Source organism: Schistocerca serialis, chromosome 5 (assembly GCF_023864345.2).
Source record: "Schistocerca serialis cubense isolate TAMUIC-IGC-003099 chromosome 5, iqSchSeri2.2, whole genome shotgun sequence".
NCBI lineage: Eukaryota > Metazoa > Arthropoda > Insecta > Orthoptera > Acrididae > Schistocerca > Schistocerca serialis.
Genome location: NC_064642.1, coordinates 549,323,078 through 549,339,286, shown reverse-complemented (window position 1 = coordinate 549,339,286; position 16,209 = coordinate 549,323,078). Strand labels below are relative to the sequence as shown.

The following is a 16,209-nucleotide window of genomic DNA, read 5'->3' as shown; positions in this document are numbered from 1 at the left end:
CCTTCGTGACCGACCCATTGTACTGTTATCACTTCTCTATGGACTATACAACGTTTCCCGATTCCTCTCGTGACATCTAATGATCAATTCCGCGTTACATAAGGGTGTCCGGATACTTTTGTGAGGATAAAGTATTACTATGGCCCAGATGATGTTACTGTGCAGCGTAGTTGGCTTGTAGCCACAGTTGGACGGGATCAGGAGAGTCGACGACGCCCGACCTGCCGTGACCGAGGTGATAGCGGCCGCAGTTCAGCTTACGTGCGTCCTTGGCAGCGGCGATCACGACCGCGCTTGTTCCTGCTGTCAGTTGACTGCCTTTAGCTGCGGTGCTCTGCATTCCTGCTCGTCTACACTTCCAATGTCAAGGCGGCATTTACCCGAAATGCAGCGTGGATGTCTTTGTAGTCCGTCAGCGTTCACGAATAGACCGTAAGTTCACCAACAGAAAAAGGCTCCTATCGGAGCACAAAGGAGGCGAATATGGTCCTGTTTAAAGGACTCTGAAAACTGGGGTACCAGCTGCCTCATTCTACCTTCCTCAGCACCTATAAAAATTATAGCAAAAATTTGGCGTATTCGTGCTCTTTTTAACGCGTAACTTACCTCCCACTCCCGTAAGATGCCCTCTGTGTCACTCGCCCACACCCACTAGTCCATCTCTGTAAGTCTCTTATACCGATCCACTCCCACTAGCCCATTCTCACCGTGGCGTCTCCTGGAAAGCCCTATAAAAATTAAACTAAACCTAAACCAGGCGTGTAACAACAACCGAGTTAGAAAACTGCTGCGGAAGCAAAGGGAACTTCACAGCAAACATAAACATAGCCAAAGCCCTGCAGACAAACAAAAATTACGCGAAGCGAAATGTAGTGTGAGGAGGGCTATGCGAGAGGCGTTGAATGAATTCGAAAGTAAAGTCCTATGTACTGACTTGGCAGAAAATCCTAAGAAATTTTGGTCTTATGTCAAAGCGGTAGGTGGATAAAAACAAAATGTCCAGACACTCTGTGGCCAAAATAGTACTGAAACAGAGGTTGTTGTTATGGTCTTCAGTCCTGAGACTGGTTTGATGCAGCTCGCCGGCCGAAGTGGCCGTGCGGTTAAAGGCGCTGCAGTCTGGAACCGCAAGACCGCTACGGTCGCAGGTTCGAATCCTGCCTCGGGCATGGATGTTTGTGATGTCCTTAGGTTAGTTAGGTTTAACTAGTTCTAAGTTCTAGGGGACTAATGACCTCAGCAGTTGAGTCCCATAGTGCTCAGAGCCATTTGAACCATTTGATGCAGCTCTCCATGCTACTCTATCCTGTGCAAGCTTTTTCATCTCCCAGTACCTACTGCAACCTACATCCTTCTGAATCTGCTTAGTGTATTCATCTCTTGGTCTCCCTCTACGATTTTTACCCTCCACGTTGCCCTCCAATACTAAATTGGTGATCCCTTGATGCCTCAGAACATGTCCTACCAACCGATCCCTTCTTCTGGTCAAGTTGTGCCACAAACTTCTCTTCTCCCCAATCCTATTCAATGCTTCCTCATTAGGTATGTGATCTACCCACCTAATCTTCAGCATTCTTCTGTAGCACCACATTTCGAAAGCTTCTATTCTCTTCTTGTCCAAACTATTTATCGTCCATACGAATACTTTCAGAAATGACTTCCTGACACTTAAATCAATACTGGATGTTAACAAATTTCTCTTCTTCAGAAACGCTTTCCTTGCCATTGCCAGCCTACATTTTATATCCTCTCTACTTCGACCATCATCAGTTATTTTGCTCCCCAAATAGCAAAACTCCTTTACTACTTTAAGTGCCTCATTTCCTAATCTAATTCCCTCAGCATCACCCGACTTAATCAGACTACATTCCATTATCCTTGTTTTGCTTTTGTTGATGTTCATCTTATATCCTCCTTTCAAGACACTGTCCATTCCATTCAACTGCTCTTCCAAGTCCTTTGCTGTCTCTGACAGAATTACAATGTCATCGGCGAACCTCAAAGTTTTTATTTCTTCTCCATGAATTTTAATGCCTACTCCGAATTTTTCTTTTGTTTCCTTTACTGCTTGCTCAATATACAGATTGAACAACATCGGGGAGAGGCTACAACCCTGTCTTACTCCCTTCCCAACCACTGCTTCCCTTTCATGTCCCTCGACTCTTATAACTGCCATCTGGTTTCTGTACAAGTTGTAAATAGGCTTTCGCTCCCTGTATTTTACTCCTGCCACCTTTAGAATTTGAAAGAGAGTATTCCAGTCAACATTGTCAAAAGCTTTCTCTAAGTCTACAAATGCTAGAAACGTAGGTTTGCCTTTCCTTAATCTTTCTTCTAAGATAAGTCGTAAGGTCAGTATTGCCTCACGTGTTCCAGTGTTTCTACGGAATCCAAACTGATCTTCCCCGAGGTTGGCTTCTACTAGTTTTTCCATTCGTCTGTAAAGGCCGAAATAGTAAATGTCTTTTTCCAAAGCTGTTTCTCAGAGGAAGACTGCACTGTAGTTCCTTCTCTAGATTGTCGCACAGATGACGAAATGGTAGATATCGAAATAGACGACAGAGGGATAGAGAAACAATTAAAATCGCTCAAAAGAGGAAAGGCCGTTGGACCTGATGGGATACCAGTTCGATTTTACACAGAGTACACGAAGGAACTTGCCCCCCTTCTTGCAGCGGTGTACCGTAGGTCTCTAGAAGAGCGTAGCGTTCCAAAGGATTGGAAAAGGGCACAGGTCATCCCCGTTTTCAAGAAGGGACGTCGAACAGATGTGCAGAACTATAGACCTATATCTCTAGCGTAGATCAGTTGTAGAATTTTGGAACACGTATTATGTTCGAGTATAATGATTTTTCTGGAGACTAGAAATCTACTCTGTAGGAATCAGCATGGGTTTCGAAAAAGACGGTCGTGTGAAACGCAACTCGCGCTATTCGTCCACGAGACTCAGAGGGCCATAGACACGGGTTCACAGATAGATGCCGTGTTTCTTGACTTCCGCAAGGCGTTCGATACAGTTCCCCACAGTCGTTTATGAAAAAAGTAAGAGCATATGGACTATCAGACCAATTGTGTGATTGGATTGAAGAGTTCCTAGATACTGTGGTCTATCGAGAAGTTGTAACAATGGAAAATTGTACTGAAATGCAGGAGGATCTAAAGATGCAGCGAATTGACGCATGGTGCAGGGAATGGTAATTGAATCTCGATGTAGACAAGTGTAATGTGCTGCGAATACATAGAAAGATAGATCCCTTATCATTTAGCTACAGAATAGCAGGTCAGCAACTGGAAGCAGTTAATTCGATTAATTATCTGGGAGTACGCATTAGGAGTGATTTAAAATGGAATGATCATATTAAGTTGATCGTGGGTAAAGCAGATGCCAGACTGAGATTCATTGGAAGAATCCTAAGGAAATGCAATCCGAAAACAAAGGAAGTAGGTTACAGTACGCTTGTTCGCCCACTGCTTGAATACTGCTCAGCAGTGTGGGATCCGTACCAGATAGGGTTGATAGAAGAGATAGAGAAGATCCAACGGAAAGCAGTGCGCTTCGTTACAGGATCATTTAGGAATCGCGAAAGCGTTACGGAGATGATAGATAAACTCCAGTGGAAGACTCTGCAGGAGAGACGCTCAGTAGCTCGGTACGGGCTTTTGTTAAAGTTTCGAGAACATACCTTCACCGAAGAGTCAAGCAGTATATTGCTCCCTCCTACGTATATCTCACGAAGAGACCATGAGGATAAAATCAGAGAGATTAGAGCCCACACAGAAGCATGCCGACAACCCTTCTTTCCACGAACAATACAAGACTGGAATAGAAGGGAGAACCGATAGCGGTACTCAGGGTACACTCCGCCATACACCGTCAGGTGGCTTGCGGAGTATGGATGTAGATGTAGATGTAGAAGTGTAAAGAAAGTACGAAACTGTGTATTTCCGTCGATAAAAATTGTAGCTAATACGACAGATAACTACAATGCCTACAACTTGTTAAGATGATATTTTTTGTGTCAAAAGTGTTAATAAAATATGTATTTTAGTATCAAAGAGTAACTATACAATTTAAAGACATTCTTTGTAATTGTGGACATCTTTTCACATTAAGGTCAAAAAAAGACTTTTCTCATTAAGGTCAAAATAAGACTTGGTTCAAGGATCAAATACTACTTGTGTCCCAGCTGGTAAAGAATCAAGTAGCTTAGCTGTTGTGACTTACTAAGCATTTGATTACGTATTTTCTTTATAATATACGGTAAAATAGAGTTTCTCTTGTTCTTATTTAAAACCTCTCCCTCCTTGTGGAAATATTTAAGTGAAAAATAATTGTTTAAAGTGAATTGTATAGAAAATCGTCCACCTGGCCTTCTTTTGGCGTAATGGCGCACAGGCAGCCATTACGTGTAATTTAATTAAAATATAAAATATTGGACTTCATCCTCAAGTTAACATAATAAGTACTTTGAATACTGTTAATAATTTTCAAGCATTAAAATTTGCAAAGTTCATTTTATCAGAATTTTTATGGAATTTCGTGGATAGATTTAACTGCAGTGGGCAACAAGGTTTAGGTTTATTTCACGATATCTATGAGTTTGCAATTAAATGTATTTCTGTCAAAGAAATGCTTAACCTAAAATGAAACCAGTGTGATATCAATGAAATTATTTATCGTGAGTACAAATCCTTACGCTACGTAGGCGGTAATATCGATTCTCTCTTGGCAACAATTAATTAACGATCAATAACAGTGATAGTTTCTTGCTACTCCTGATCATCTTGAGCTAACCGCGTGTTTAGATAACGTAATTAAATCGCTACGAGCAAAACTGTACCCATTTTTACTAATATTTGTGCCTGCTATGCAACAGTGATTATCCTCGGCGTATACGCAAGCCGCATTTATGAGCGCGCGAAATATACGCGATGCCAACAGTGTATTAAATATCCTTTAAATTTTTCCCGACAATCCCGACCACATCTTACATTAAAGTCAAAACACTTTAATACCAAAGAAGAGAGAGGGATGGTATAAATGGTGCCCTAACGTGCGGCTCGAATCTACGCAAAATACAATGTCTGACAGAAACCGTTATTGTATTGTATTGTATTGTAATTTTCATGTATTTGTAATTAACTGATGAATGTTTCTTTCCACATGTTCATCACTTGTGCTTCATTGGATAATTAAAATCCCACAACCTTTCTTGCATGGAGAAGAAATTATAACGACAAGAAATTATATACCTGGGCACGAATACATAACATGCAACCTGGACCTGTCGCTAAATATAACTAAGGTAAGGGCACTAGAGTGTGTTTCCTTCGGTTTTTTTGTGCTGATGGGTCAGGAAAGCACTTTGATACTCCAGATACATTGTATTATTGTGAGTTAGGTATTGTTTTGTGTATGTGTTGTGTATATTACAGCAAGAGGCTGTATTCGTGTGAAGCTTCAGTTAAGATTTTACTGTGTTTTTGTTGCAAGTAATACTCGAAGCTCAGATAATAGCTGGGTGCAACAATTGACTGTTGAGTTGCAGCCATGGCTAGGACGAAAAAGATTGCTGTTGTTTATTCTATGCATCGTGTTAAAAAGCATCGAGAAAGGAATCAGTATACTCCGATTCCGAATCTCTTGATAATATACACGATCTATCAGATAAAAGTAGAGTGTTAACGGAACTCCTATCGCAAGAAACTGCGACAGGATAAGAATCGGATCAACTGATACCCAGTGAATTCGATAGGAATATCTTAACTGACGATAATAAATCGACGGCATCGACCTCTGTCAAACTGTACAGTAATGGAAAACCATCATGACGTGAATGCCCGGTGATGATTTCTTTACAATGTTCTTTCCGAAGTTATACAGCAAACAGAAAGAACGTGAAGAGAGACAGGAGACCTGAGAGAAAGTATGGGATGAGAACATCACCCGTCAATTAAATGAACTTCTAACTAAGCGCGACGAAGCGCTGTTAACAAACCTAGTAAAGCAGCTAAAAACTATTAAAATCGAAATCACTGCTATGAGGGAAGTATAGAGTGACTTATTTGAAGCAGTATCTCAGATTATTAATGATGTCAGGAAGTGTCAGGATGCACAAAACGCCCAGGACACTAAAGTAACAGAAGTGACAAACATATTAGACCAGATTCCTGTAGAATTAACGGAGCAGGTCGAAGAGCACTTGAAGGCTCAATCGGAGAAGATAGCGACCGAAAGAACTCAGTGGTTGGAGCAAAAGGATTTAGAGATCAAGGTATACGTGAGCACTGGGCTACAAAATATGGTACGAAATTTCACAAATGAAGCTGCATTCGCCAATGGCGAAACCGCAAATGAATTGCGAAACGAATTAAACCACATTCAATACTCCTTAGCGGGGCAAGTTCCGCATTGGCAAAGAAGAATACAAGGTAGAATTGCACTGCTAGAACGTAGTGAGTCTAGTGTGCAAGATACCAAGCGAAATATGATTCAAGGCCGTAGGCGCTACGGAAACGAAAGCTGTTATCGGTCACCAACTTTCCCTGAACGAAATGTTTACAGTCTTTCTCCAGAGACGATATCAGCGGTAGCTGACGAACAAAAGCCGAGCTGCTCTGAGATTAAACTGAAAGGAAGCCTAATAGAACACAGGCGCTTTTAAACATTTTCTGCAGAGAAAAAGACCGAGCATCCGATCATTTTCATTAAAAGTTTTAGACACGTTCTGCCAAAGTTTGGACGGAGCGGCAAAAAATACAGTTTGTGACTTCACATATTGTACATGAAGCCGCACTATGGGCAAGGGAGATAGTGAACAGCTGTTCAACACTCGAAGAATTCTAGAAAACTTTCTTAACAAAATATTGGAGTACTTGTGCCAAAGAGTGTCTAAGACAAGAGGTGAACAATCCTACCTTCCACGATCCGAAGTTAGGTAGCATGAGAAAATACATAGAGAGTTCCATTAGTAAAACTCGTTACTGGGACGAACCCCGTGACCACGAGAGAGGCGTTAAGAATATTAAAACCGAAATAACCTCTTCTACCCAGTGAGCAGTTAGTTAACGTCTCTGAAGGTGACTTGGAAAGAGTTCTAGCCATCGTGGATTCACTAGATTTGATTCACGAAGATGCAGAAAGGTTGGTTACCCTCCGCAAAACGGCGGAAATAATAATAAAAACGGCAATAGTAACGGAAACAGAGGAAAGAACGACTACGATAACTACAGTGACCACAGCAGAAGGCGGCATACGCAAACTCAAATGGGAACTGGTATGTCAATGACTAGCAAGTAAATAATAGGAAAAGACGCGGAGGCGTCATGGGACACAACAATCCCAACTTCCAACAGCCTAAAACTAATCAATCTATTGCTGACAGGTGGGCTAACCAACAGGCAGCTCAGCCAAGGCAAAATTATAGGCCACCTGTCGGAAACTTTCAATACAGAAGTAATTCCGAGTAGCAAAATGTGCAGGAACTAAACAGTCATGATGCAGCAGCATCAGGACCAACGAGTTAGGATAGTAGAATTTGTGAACGAAAGCCAACCCAGCCCGTCCACGCCTTTAAACTAATGTTGTCCGCCCCATGCCTTCCGGTAGTGGTCAAGGAGAAAGGTGAGGGCTCCTCTATAAACTCTGTAAACATGTTGCGTTACAACGATGGCCAGGATACGCGAAGTGAACTATTCACTGAGTCGAAAACTTGCAGGAAGACGGTAAATCCGACACTTAAACTGTCGAAACTTTACGCACGTATTTACGGATCTTTCAAGCTCAGATTACAGATGTTCAATATGTTCTCCATCAGCGACACGAACAATATCACATCGATACTCAGGGTCCTTCCATACTCGGGCAAGCATGTCCTTCGTCACTGATGATATGGCAGTACGGATCCAGTTCTTCAACTCTTCCGGGTTCTGTGGGAGTGGTGGTACATAAACGTTGTCTTTAACGAAACCCCACATGAAGACGTCAGAGGGTTTCAAATCCGGTATCGTGGAGCCCAGCTGAGACATGTTAAGCCGCCAACACCTTGACGACCAATCCAACGCTTCGGTAGAGTTTCATCCAGATATTCACGCACTTAGCGACTCCGGTGAGAGGGTGCCCCCCCCCCCCCCCCCCCCCCCCGTCTTGTTGAAAAATGAAGTTGTCTTCGTGCAGCCTCGGAAACAATCAGTTTTTTAACGTAGCGAGATAGTGCTGAACGGTAACTGTGTTTCCATCAAAGAAGAACGGGCCGTAAACAGATGATCGGGATATCGCACAAAATACATTGGCTTTTGGCGAATCTCGCACATGTTCAATTGCCATGTGTGGGTTCTGTAGGCTCCAAATTCGAACATTGTGTTTGCACATGTTCAATTGCCATATGTGGGTTCTGTAGGCTCCAAATTCGAACATTGTGTTTGTTTACCTGACCACTAACACGGAAAGTCGCTTCATCACTGAACACGATGCGTTGTGCGAAAGTGTTATCATTGTCAATAGCATCAAGAATCTCGTTACAAAATGCCACACGTTTGCGTTTGTCATCAGGATACAGAGCTTATAACAGCTATAACTTTTACGGCTTCATAACCAACCGACGTCTCAAAACACGACAAAATGTTGTTGGCAGTTGTAACTCCTGACTGGCACGACGAATTGAATTTGAAGGACTACGTTGAAAAGCAGTTTGAATTCGTGCAACATTTTCTTCAGGAACACGAGGGCGTCTAGGACTCTTTCCGTTACATACGTATCCTGTATCTAGAAACTGTCGATACGATCTGCGAATGTTCCACCCATTCGGAGGATCAATTTGGTACCTCAACCCGAAACGTCTTTGCCGGTCCTGATGGCCGAGCGGTTCTAGGCGCTTCAGTCTGGAACTGCGCGACTGCTATGGTCGCATGTTCGAATCCTGCCTCGGGCATGGATGTGTGTGATGTCCTTAGGTTAGTTAGGTTTAAGTAGTTCTAAGTTCTAGGGGACTGATGACCTCAGATATTAAGTCCCATCACAGAGCCATTTGAACCATCTGAAACGTCTTTGCATTGTAATCACGGAATTGCACTTCGCAAACTCTAGAACACAAAATGATTTCTGTTGCAGAATAGCTATTTTTTACCAAGCAAAATAGAAGACAATTGACATCTAGCGGCTATTAATATAAATTAGACTATGTATTCGTTTCTCTTTGTAACATCCACGAGATAAATTTTAGCTACAATGCGACGCAGCGTTGCCAACCCCATAAGATAAAATTATGGCATTTTGTATTTAAAATTATCGTTTTTTATCTAAAATTATCGTATATTGATAATCTTAAAAAGACAAAAACAATATTGCTGATAATATGACGTACACAATATTTGTTTTCAATCGCGAATGGCAAAGTCTTCTCATCTTTTAAAATTTTTATCCATAAAACCTCCTAAATACGAACCAAAAGTCTCTAATCGCGATGCTAAGTACTAAAAATACGTTCAGAACCAAATAAACTCGGAAGTGTCCAAAGCATCACACATTTTATGCAAGGAAAACTCGCTAAACCCCGATCGAAAAGTAGCACTGTGCACGTAATATAATTAAAAATAATAATCTAATTAAACTCACCCTAATAAGCATCGTTGTCGAACTCCACATCGGCGAAATCTGCGTCACTATCCCGATGAGATTCCTTCTTCTTAGCATAAATGTTAGACGTGTTCATTGATGCAATCATTGCACTGGTTGGTTCGAACTGTACAAAATCTTCACACGCTGGGAAGTGAGCATTACTGCGCTGACTGTACCCGAATGTAACTTATTTGTCAATGGTGTCTTCACTAGATTCATTTTTGAAAAGATCCGCTCACAATCAGCGCTAGAAAGTGATAAAATTAATATATCTAGCACAAAGATTACTATTTGGAGGAACTCTTTGTTACCATGAAGATCCCTAGCCTTCTTTATGAACATCCAAAATTCGTCCACCTCTTTAGGCCGTAGATTTTCGGGAAATTCTGCATGTGGCAATGCTCTCCACTGATCATCAATCATTTGCATAAGCCTTTTGTCTTTTGGAGAAATCCTTTGAACCGACTTTATAAGTGGAACAAGCGTTGACGGCCTTGTAGCACTTTTTGACAATGCTATTTCTGGTGTTAACCAACTCAACATTTTTAGAACAGAATTGTTGAAATCATACCGCTTTTTTATCTCACAACAAGATACTATAAGAAACTGTTGCATTCTGTAGTAGAAATCAGTCACTTTAGATTTTTGTGAGTTGTTTTCAGATTGGCTCATGAAATCCATCACACCTATACCTAAATACATTTAAGTATAAGGCACAAGTTGTGATGGGTTTGCTGGATCTATGTCTGTCAAATCAGTTTTATTGATATAATCAGGAAACATATAGCACAGAAGGATTTCTTTGTAGGTTTTGCACATTCTATCATGCAAAGAGCAAATTACTAATTTCTCGCTTTGAAAATATTGATTCAAAGACACAAATTTCGGTAGAATCCACTCGAGACATATAAAAAATACACATACGAAGTTGTCCCTGAATGCCTTTGCTACCTGTTCAGCTGCATACAGTCTTTCTTCTTCCCACTTGTAAGTGAAAAATAATTGCAATGCATTCCATTGTTCTAGAATAGGTGAAACAACAGTTAACAAAGATAACCATCTTGTTTGAGACGGACGCAGTATCTCGTGAGGTTCGACATTACAAAACTGTTGGAATTCCACAAACTGGGCTATTCTTTTTGAACTATGCTTAAAGAATGAATATGTATCCCTTGCTGTGTCTTCACATAGTCTTGGTAATTGTTTGCAAGCCTCACTTGCACATAGGTGCAATGAATGACATATACATTTCTGTATAAAGATACCAGGAAAATCTCTAATTATTCGACTAGCAACAGAATTATATTTCCCCATCATTGTGTTGCACCCATCCGAAGCAAATCCTACTAAATTTTCAGGAGGAATATTATGTACTGACAAGGCTTTACGTACGAGATCGTACAAACGATTAGCAGTGCACCTTCATGAGCGGCCTCTGCATTTTTCTCGTCAAACAGCTGTAACTAACAACTGCCAAAATTTAGTATGTATTTTGGAGCTATCTTCATCAAAATACCGCACACAAATACACAAATTTTTCGTAGCGGAAATGTCGGTAGATTCATCAATTATGAAACTGAACTTTTGTCAACTTTTGTCTCCGTAAAACTTCATTCAGTTCATCCAAATGACATTCTTTATCACCCCTGTGGCTTTTGTTCTACCCAACTGCAAGTTCTCAACTATTTTAGAATCGGGAAAGGCACTTTTAATTACATCTTTTAAGAGATTGGCTGTATTAATATAGATGTTATGTTCTGCCAAAAATCCACATAGCAATATTTCAGTCGTCTTGCCCTGCTTATCAAATGTATCAGACGATTTTGATTGTGATGAAAAGTCAAGTTTCTTTTGTAGAGGCCCGACACATTTTACGGCACTTAAGTGTTTTTTCCCTTTAGCGGGATTTTTCACTACAGTCAACTCAGCACTGAATTCACATCTACAAACTTTACACCGAGCTTTATATGCATCATCACTAACAGGTTGTAGCCAATCCTTGAAAGATAAATCAGTCAACCATTCCTTTCTGAACTTTTGTTTCAAACGTTTTAATTTCAACTCACCACGCAGCCTCAGTTTCTTCTGTGGGGTCCGCGGAGAATCTACATCACTGTTGTCACTTTCCATTATTTATATTTGAATACACTACTACAGTATTTATTTAAAGAACACCACACTTTAATTTCTCTTAAGAACAAAAAATTAATATTCTTTTAAGAGCACAAAGACAACTACCCGTGCATTCAAGTCCCAATTTCACCAGCAACTGATGACGATGGCCTAGCCCTAATAGCCCATATTGTTGTGAAACAATATTTGTTAGGCGGTAAGGGTATTCCCCGGAAGCGAATATACAGTGTTAAGAGTCGTTGGACTGTTGCGGGGAGTGGACGAGAGAAAAAGAGGAAATTGCTTATATTGAATGGAGTATGGACTTAAATATATGAAAACAGATTACTAGCGTATGAAACTACTACAAGTATCAATTTATTTTCATTTTAAATCTTCACAAAAATTATCGTAGATTCCGGAATTATCAGCAATGTACTATCGTATATCGTGTTCACGTTGTAATTATCGTATATCGCGATAATTTATCGTATGGTTGGCAACGCTGGTGCGACGAGAGGAAATTATGCCTCTAACAATTATAAACATTATCTATTCAACATATAAAAAAACAGTGAAAACGATGATAAATATTAATTATTTATGTAATATTTTATGATGTAATTGGACATATCGATGTGTATCATACAAAGACAGTGATAATTGTAAATTCCTTTTATGATCTGCGTTTGTCTTCTTTTGTTTTTACCTTTCGTTGGATGGCTTTTGTAGGTTGCGGACGCATATCAAACTGAGGTCTGTTAAGAAATTGCAATTATTTGTTAATTATTACTTGAGAATAGAGTTCATTATTATTATAAATATGAGTGAATAATTATTTGTAACTTTAATTCCTCACTCAATAAGCATTATCTGTGTTAATTATCTCTTTCCGCTGCAAGGAGCGCAGCCATTGATGATAGCGATTTGTATCGCGTTTTTTGTCTGTGTTTTCCTTAGGAAAAAAATAAAATGTTTGCTTGATGAAGTCTAAATAGTGCACAATACGAAAGTAAAGTTTAATAAGCATTTCAAATACTTATCCCATTTGCTCTAACAATAGAAAGTCTCTATCAATTGTCTGCCGCCATCTTAACAGCGGCAAATTCAAATTACGCAACTCTGCAGGCATAAATGCCGAAGGTAATACAAATGTGTAAAAATAAATGTGCACCGGTGGTCCCGAACTCATTTTAATGAAAATAATTCGAATCAGATTGGCTCTTTAAAAACAGTGCTCATAGCACGATCCTTATAACAAGCTTTTCTAGCTGATGTATGAAGCCGAAATTAATTAAGCTCGAGTTGCGAAGAATATTGTTTCAGGTAACATACGTCAGTGTTGTGCGCGGCTGATATTCGGTGGTTTTAATGATCATTTTGCTGAAGATAACTGCTTCCATCATAATCAATAGTTGTATAGAATCTGTTGTATGAACTGTGATTTAGTGACACTTACACAACTTACAGACAACACTTTAACACGACGTTAACTTGGAGTTCTTTAGCAACTTGACCAAATCTTTAGCCGGGAGAAAAATTATTTAGTAATTACTCAATGTAATAAAATAAGATTATCATTTTCATTTACAAATTTGTTAAGTACCAAACGACTGAATAAAACAGCGAACGCCACAAGCAGCCGAGGCGAGACGCAGCGATCGATAGTTTGAACAAAATAATATTTTGTAATACGAATATTTTTTTGAAATACCCTGTATTTACAAAAAATTACAGCGAAATTACAAGGTGGCTCTAAAGTCACTATCCATTTCAATAAAGAAAGACAGTAATTGAAAAATCAATTTTATTGTGAAGTTTTATACGTATTCTACTGCCCTTCTACAAGACCGCCATCTGGGTCAAAACACTCCATCTTTCAGTAATGGAACGAAATGTTGACCTTCCCATTTCAACTGTAAAGTGGCCTGTTGGTTCCCTGATACGATGGGGCTGATTTGTGGACTTTACGGGTAAATTCTGCTCTGGTGGCTTCTTACGATAAGCCGCTTACCTGAGCACAAACAATGGCAACCCGTTTTTCCGTGCGAAATATCTTGCACGAAGATACCAGTATCTGCAGAGAATCGAAAAACAAATTAGCCTTTTCATGGAAATGGATAGTGACTTTAGAGACACACGCACACACTAAGATACCAGTATCTGAAGAGACAAGAAAAAAGATTAGCGTTTGCATGGAAATTGATAGTGAATAGAGACACCCTGTACTGAATAATACATACCAGAATATAAAAAGCCGTGTTTACAAAAACAGGCTGTTAAAAGTTCATACGATGATAAATAAACATTTGTTTTCAATACTAATAAACCCCGATTTATTAAAAAATCTAACTTTATGTATAAAAAAGCTTAGAACTTTACAAATGAGTTAATGTATTAAATATTTGATGTGAAGCGCGTAAGAGAGAAAAAGTTTGAAATTATGGTTAAAGTTTGTTGGAAGTCGATAAGTTCTATCAGTATCAAGCACCGGATGAGAAGTTGTTGTTGTCTTCAGTCCAGAGACTGGTTTGTTGCAGCCCTCCTGCTACTCTATCCTGTACAAGCCCCTTCATCTCTGAGCAATTACTGCAACCTACGTCCTTTTGAATCTGCTTATTATATTCATCTCTTAGTCTCCCTCTACGATTTTTACCCTCTACGCTTCCCTCCAGTATTAAATTGGTGATCCCTTGATTCCTCAGAATATGTCCTACCAACGGATCCCTTCCTTTAGTCAGGTTGTACCACAAATTTCTCTTCTCTCCTATTCTGTTCAGTAAGTCCTCATTAGTTAAGAGATCTACCCATCTAATCTTCAGCATTCTTCTGTATCACACATCTCAAAAGCGTCTATTCTCTTTTTGTCTAAGTTTTTTATCGTCCATGTTTCACTTCCATACATGACGACACTCCATACCAATACTTTCAGAAAGGACTTCCTGACACTTAAATCTGTACTCTTAACAAATTTCTCTTCTTCAGAAACGCTTTTCTTGCAATTACCAGACTACATTTTATATTCATCCTATTTCGACCATCATCAGTTATTTTGCTTCCCTGACAGAAGAAAAAAAATTGTGTGTGAAATCTTATGGGACTTACCTGCTAAGGTCATCAGTCCCTAAGCTTACACATTACTTAACCTAAATTACCCTAAGGACAAACACACACACCCACGCCCAAGGGAGGACTCGAACCTCCGCCGGGACCAGCCGCACAGTCCACTGACAGAAAAACTCATCTGCTACTTTTAATGTCCTACTTTAAATGTCTCATTTCTTAACCTAATTCGGTCACCATCACTGGATTTAATTCGGCTACCTTCCATTATCCTCGTTTTGCTTTTGTTGATGTTCATTTTACATTCTCCTTTCAAAACACTGCCCATTCCATTCAGCTGCTATAAACGTAGGTTTATCCTTCCTTAACCTATGTACTACGAGAAGTAGTTGGGTCAGTAATCTCTGGAATCCAAACTGATCTTCCCCGAGGCTGGCTTCCACCAGCTTTTCCATTCTTCTGTAAAGAATTAGTGTTAGTATTTTGACTGGATGAGTATAGTCTGGTAATCTGCGCTTCTTTCGAAGCAAAAGCTAGTTGTCCATGTATCTCAATGTTTATGACGTCACACCTTCTGAACCGAGGCCCACGCGAAAGACAGGCCGCGGCGAAAGTAGGCGTGAGCTCGCTCGTTTAACTCAGCAGACAAAATGCGTTTCAAAGCCTGTTAACTCGCAACTAGGTGTGTACGTACTAATGAGAATTGCATCTTCTACTGGACTCTGGTATTATGAAGTCTTACTGATTACTAGTCGTACAACAAAATTCAAGATCAACTCTCGACATAAATGGTTTAACAACTTGTTTGTAGTTTTTAGTTTCTTCTGCGTAACGGTCCTCATTTCATACAAGATGTGGTGCCTTATGCAACTGATAATCATTTTGACACAATTTTAATTTTATTGTGCACCAGTACAGCCGTAACAAATTATTAGCAGGCCTATGCACTTTCTATAATTATAGGATTAATTACAGTAAGATTCGATAATAGTGGATTCAAGTAGAAGAAGCAATTCTCGTTTGAACATACACACCCAGTTACGAGTTAACAGGTGTAGAAACGCAGTTTTTCTGCTGAGTTGAGCGAGCGAGCGAGCTCGGCCTACACTCGTGACGTACGCACCGCGGCCTGCCTTTCTCGTAGGCCTCGTTCTAAACTGTGTGTCTTACAATGATACAGTTTTGCAGATACATTCAATGGTATATGTAGACACTGTCTGCAAAATGTGTTGCGGGTAGAGTTAGGAGTAACAAATTAAAACATCACTCATGATGCGGCAGTTTTACTACATAAAAAGCGAAAATGTTGTAATAGATCAACTTCTTTTCCATTCATCATTTTGTTGGGGTGTCAGCGAGGAAAAGTATCGTAAAGGTTTCAAATTACCTGTAAAATTTGTCGCAAGTCACTAAGTGCT

At 39.9% G+C, this 16,209-nt stretch overlaps 1 long non-coding RNA gene across 1 annotated transcript in view; it reads left to right on the top strand.

Moving 5' to 3' along the window:
- The first annotated feature begins 341 nt into the window (after positions 1 to 341).
- LOC126481453 (uncharacterized) overlaps positions 342 to 16,209 on the top strand; it is a 33,422-nt gene continuing 17,554 nt past the window's right edge. Inside the window, exons 1-2 of the long non-coding RNA XR_007587564.1 lie at positions 342 to 432; positions 5,227 to 5,306. This is a non-coding gene — a long non-coding RNA (uncharacterized LOC126481453). The remainder of the gene's footprint in view (positions 433 to 5,226; positions 5,307 to 16,209) is intronic.